The sequence below is a fragment of the Tenrec ecaudatus genome, chromosome 8, assembly GCF_050624435.1.
Source record: "Tenrec ecaudatus isolate mTenEca1 chromosome 8, mTenEca1.hap1, whole genome shotgun sequence".
NCBI lineage: Eukaryota > Metazoa > Chordata > Mammalia > Afrosoricida > Tenrecidae > Tenrec > Tenrec ecaudatus.
This window is the reverse complement of record NC_134537.1, coordinates 45,757,134-45,763,133: the sequence shown is the minus strand read 5'-3', so window position 1 is coordinate 45,763,133 and position 6,000 is coordinate 45,757,134.

Sequence of the window (6,000 nt, the reverse complement as noted above, 5' to 3'; positions counted from 1 at the left end):
TATGCCTCCCCTAATCTCAGTGATGGAAGGTAGTCCAGCAAAACTAGGTGACCCAGCAAAGTACTTTAAGTCCATTTAGGTAGAATCAGTAGCTATCAAGCAGTAGTCTAAACAGGGCCAGAGTAAAAGATGCCTAAACAGTATCAAAGGCTCTGCCATGGGATCTATAGCCCATAAAAGTTGATGAATTAAGAATAGTACTGGGATGATTTAAATGGCCATCATAAAATGTCCATGTATGTTTAGCATGTCATCAGATGAGAGACCAGTACCTGGAAGTGGGCATCATGCTCGATGGAGCAGAAGGGCAGCCACCTGAGGAAAGAGGACGACCCTCGATAGGCTGAAACATGGCACTGATTGTGTGCCCGGTGTACAGTGCTACCAGCTGTGGATGAGAATTCTAATTTTTATAGAGACTTATTTTAATTTTTTGCTGGTAATAACCAAGTAGGGGTAAAGTGGTATCTCATTGTATTTTAACATAGATTAATAAGCATGACCCAATAATATACTGTCTACAAGAAACTCACTTCAAGGAGAATAACATAGGGATTGAAATTAAAAGAATGGAAAAAGAGTCTTCCTCAAATGGTGACGGGACCAGCTTCATGATTGAAGGATACTTTGCCTATTGAAGCTTTGCTTCCCCTACTGTCCTAATAAACAAGTAGATAACAGAATGGAGAAAAGATGTATCATTAAGCATTAACTTTCTAAAAAGGAGAGTCTATATTTGTATTATTAATATCAGATAAAGTACATGTCATCGTAAAGAACATTGCTAGAGGCAAATGTAACATTACATAACAATTAAGTAATCAGTGTTTACCAAGAAGACCTAGCGATCCTTAGTGTGTATACAGCAGACTGTATGAAACAGAAATGGAAATAACCACAAGAAAAAATGCACAAATCCAGAGAATGTAACACCTCATTGCAAGAAGCTAATTAAGAACTGAATAGAAAATCAACAAATATATAGACTAACTGAACATTATCAACCAATATAGTATAATTGACGCTTATGGAACACTACCAAACAAAAGCAGAATGAAATTATTTCTAGTATCGATGGGACATTTACTAGGGTAGATTATACTCTAGGTCATAAAACAAACTTAAAGGAAGTAAACAAATTAAATTAATACAAAACATATTATGTATTTGGCCATGGAATCAAAACTAAAAATCAAAAGCAGAAAGAAAGCAGAAATATCTTCAATCTCTTGGAAATTAAATAACACATCTTTAGATACACATGAATCAAAAGGAAGATCCCAAGAAAATTACCAATACAAAAAACTGAATGAAAATGAACAGGTTTATGTAAAAAAAAATTGTGGGATGCAGATAAGCCACAATGAGAGTAAAATTCATAACACTAAATAATCTATGTAAAAATGACCCAAATCCGCACAACTGAACCAATAGGTAACATGATAAATGGAGAAAAAGCTGATGTCAAGGGTTTGTCTTGCTTGGATCCCTAATCAATGCTCATGGAAGCAGCACTCAAGAGACCAAAAGATGTGTTACATGAGGTAAATCTGCTGCATAAGCTCTCTTCAGACTATTGAAAAGCCAGGGTGTTATTTTGAGGACTAAGGTACCACTGACCCAAGCCGTGGCATTTTTAATTGCCTCATGTGCATGTGAAAGTTGAACATTGAATTAAAAAGACCAAAGAAGAATTAGTGCATTTGAATTGTGGTGCTAGAGGAGAATATTGAAAATACCATGGACTGCTAAAAAGGACACACAGATCTGTCTTGGAAGAAGTACGGGCAGAGTGCTCCTTAGAGGCAAGGATGGCAAGACTTGGTCTTACACACTTTGGACTTGTCAGGAAAGACCAGGCCCTGGAGAAGAACATCCTGTTTGGTAAAGTAGAAGGGCAGTGAGAGAGAGGAAGGCCCTCCAGGAGATGAATGACACAGTGGCTGCAACACTGGGCTCAAGCAGAGGAACACTTGTGAAGATGGCCCAGGACTAGGCAGTGTTGTGTTCTGTTTTGCATAGGCCTCTATGGCGCTGTGGTCTCTGGTCCTCCCCCTGGCTCTACTTCAATTAGGAACCTCACAAGTGCTCAAGTAGTGGCTCCTATTTCTTAATGGTCATGGAATGGAATTCTCTCTTTTCTTGCTTCTGAGATAGCTCACTTATATACCTCCTGGCAGAACTGACCAATCCCTTTTGTTAGTGTTTCACACACCCTATTTGCATGGCCCTACCCAATCATTGGGAGTTACAAAGCCATGGCCACAAGGATCATATGAAATAATTAACTGCATCTTACTGATAAATATACTTGACCCAAAGACTACATTATATATATATATATATATGCATATGATGTGAATGCAAATATTTATATATAATGTAGTCTTTGGGTCAAGTATATTTATCAGTAAGATGCAGTTAATTATTTCATATGATCCTTGTGGCCATGGCTTTGTAACTCCCAATGATTGGGTAGGGCCATGCAAATAGGGTGTGTGAAACACTAACAAAAGGGATTGGTCAGTTCTGCCAGGAGGTATATAAGTGAGCTATCTCAGAAGCAAGAAAAGAGAGAATTCCATTCCATGACCATTAAGAAATAGGAGCCACTACTTGAGCACTTGTGAGGTTCCTAATTGAAGTAGAGCCAGGGGGAGGACCAGAGACCACAGCGCCATAGAGGCCTATGCAAAACAGAACACAACACTTATATATATATTCCTATAAAGAAAACTCAAGGCCCAGATTTCTTCCTTGGTGAATTCTATTCAATATTAAAAGAAGAAACAATACCGATATTTTATCAATGCTTTTAGAAAATAAGGGAGAGAACACTTACCACCATATTCCATGTGGCCAGTATTATCCTGGTGGCCAAGCCAGGAAAATATACAGCAAGGACATAAAACAAAATGCCAATATGCTTCATGAACATTAGTAAGCCATACCCAGCAACATACAAAAAATTATTACATAAGATATTAAGTTCATTTTCTGGATATAGTGAAGAAAATACAGCTGGTGACATTAGGATTGGAGGAAGGCTCCTGAAAGGTCTGTGACATGCAGGTAACACAAAGTGCTTGCCCAAAACATAGAGACTGGGAGCATTTACTTAAGAAAGCCAGAGATGGTCTACACCTAAAATTGAAAACAATGAAAATCCTCACACCCAATAAACATCATGATCAATGAAAACCAAAATTGAACATGTCAACCGTTTCATTGTACTTAGATCAACAATCGATGTCCACAGATGCAGCAGTCAAGAAATCAGTCAGGCAAGTCAATCAGGAACATGCTGCAAAAAAAAAAAAAAAGTGCTAGAAAGTAAAGATGCCACTTTGTTGTCTAAGGCGCACCTGACCCAAACCATTGACTTTCCAATAACTTCATATGCACGTGGAAGCTGGATAATTAAAAAGGGAGACAGAGAAACAGTGAGGCATTCAAATTGTGATATTTGCAAAGGATATTGAATTATGGTGGACTATCAAGATAAGAAATCAGAAAAAAAAATAAAGCCAGAATTCTCCTTGGAAGTGAGGATGACAAGACTTTGGACACATCATCATGAAAGATGACATTGCTGGAGGACATCGTGTATGAAAAAGAATCAGCAAAACGGAGGGAAACCCTCCCTGAGGTGAACTGAGAAAAGAGGTACAAGCACATGAATGATCACAAAGGTGACCCTGGCGTGGGCAGTGCCTCCATCCCTGTAAATAAGGTCTCCAGGACTCGGAGCCAGCTCAAAGGCAACTAACAACAAAGACACATATATCTCACCCAGGGATGGATGGTGTGTTTAGCAATATGAAAACAAAATTAAGGGAAACATGCAGAATAGTTCAAAAACCAAAATATTTACAAACATTTTTAGTTAGCTAAGGAAGTACAATATTAAAGCAGTACACATGACAAGATGTAGCTGATAGAAATGAAAGAATATATAATGGAAAGCATTCTGCATTTATGGATTAGAATGTGAAACAATTAGAAAAATCAAATACATGATTGCAAACATGGGTAAATGATTTGAAGCAGTGGTTTTCAACGTGTGGGTGGCGACCCCTTTGGGGGTCGAACAACCCTTCCACAGGGGTCGTCTGATTCATAACAGTAGCAAAATGACAGTTATGAAGTAGCAATGAAAGTAATTTTATGGTTGGGGGGGTCACCACGACATGAGGAACTGTATTAAAAGGTCGCAGCATTAGGAAGTCTAAGAACCGCTGGAATAGACAGTTAGCCAAAGAAGATATATGGATAATTAATAGCACATGAGATGCTCTACCTAATTTGTCACTTTTCAAAAAACCAAATTCATTACCATTGAGTCAATTCTGACTCATGGCAACCTTGTAGGACAAGGTAGAACTGCCCTTGAGAGTTTCTTTTCAGGGGTAAAGAGCTTCTCCTGCAGAGCAGCAAGTGGTTTCTAACTGCTGACCTTGAAGTTAGCATCCCAATGCATTACCACTATGGACCAGACTCCAGAATTTGTAACTAAAGAAATGCAAATAATATCCTCATGGTCCGCAGTTCCCAAACACCAGCAGCTAGGAGGGAGAAAGACTGGCCTTTCTACTCCGGGAGACAGTTACAGTCGCTGAAACCCACAGGGGTCGCTGTAAGTCAGCACCGACTTGCTGACAGTGAGTTGTTGAGAGTTATAGGCTAGGCTTAGAGCAACTATCAAAAACATTCCTGTATGTTCTTATGACAGGGACCTCTTCAGATCCCACATCGAAAGTCTTTCATCTCTGTTGGCCAGGAGCACCGCCAGAAAAGTTTAGAAATGACCATTTAATTGGCAGAATGGCAGGAGTGAGGAAGGGTCTTATATTGTAAGCAAGATTTTTATATTCAATTTTTTTAACCCTGTGTGGGAGTTAGAGCCTGAAGTTCCCTGACACCTGTGATTGCTCAAGACCTGGGATGTCTCCAATAGCCATTTCCACTGCTGCCTCTTATTCTTCTCTTTGACCTACCCCCTTTCAATTCGTGCTAGAGTTACTGAGCTATTGGTTTGAAATTCGCACTTCTGGAAATGATTTCCAATTTCCCTTATGTCTACACTTCAGACTATAGACATTCTCACGCATCTATCAGATCTTCTTCACAAATGATTCTCTCATTGCATCCTAACCAGGAATGGCATTTAAACTCAATCTATAAACCTCGATTAGAAACCAAACCTCGAGGAATGAGAATGTTATTGATAGTACCATGAAATTACTTCTGACTCATAGCAACAACCCGATGTACCACAGAACAAAAATCACTGTCGGCTCCTTCATCCTCCGCCACTTGTGATGTTAAGCCCCTTGTCACAGTCACTGTCAGTCCATCTCACGGAGGGTCTTCTCTGTGTCACTGGCTCTGTGATCTACTAGGCCTGACGGACCGGTCCCTTCTGATGACATGTGCACAGGACATGAGGTGAACTCTTGCTATTCTCTCTTCTACGGAAGAGTCTACTCTACTTCTTCCAGGAAAGATTTGCTTGTTCTGCTAGTAGCTCGTGAAATAGTCAATATTACTCATCAACACCATAATTCAAAGGCATCCACTCTTGTTTAGTTTCCTTTATTTACTGTCCAGCTTTCACATGCATATGATGTGAATGCAAATATTTACAATCTCCGAAATCCAAAAGGGAAGTTCTGCTCTGTTCTATGGAATTCCCACAAGAGCAGTGAATGTGGGGCTAGGTGCAGCTTAGTTTTCAAAACAGCATCTTTGCTTCTTAACCTTTGTGTGTGTGTGTGTGTGTGTGTGTGTGTGTGTGTGTTATTGTTTGAGGTGAACTTGTTTGTCACAGACTCCAAGTCCACTTCAGTTTCACTTTCCTCCTCTTTTCTTTAAGCCCCTCAGACCACTGTTTAGGTTTGAGGGCTAAGGTATCTGGAGGGGCTTCTTAAGCTTTATAGAGTTCTTTGGCATTAGATTCCCAATGCAATATGTCACTTGATTTCTTGACTGCTGCTTCCA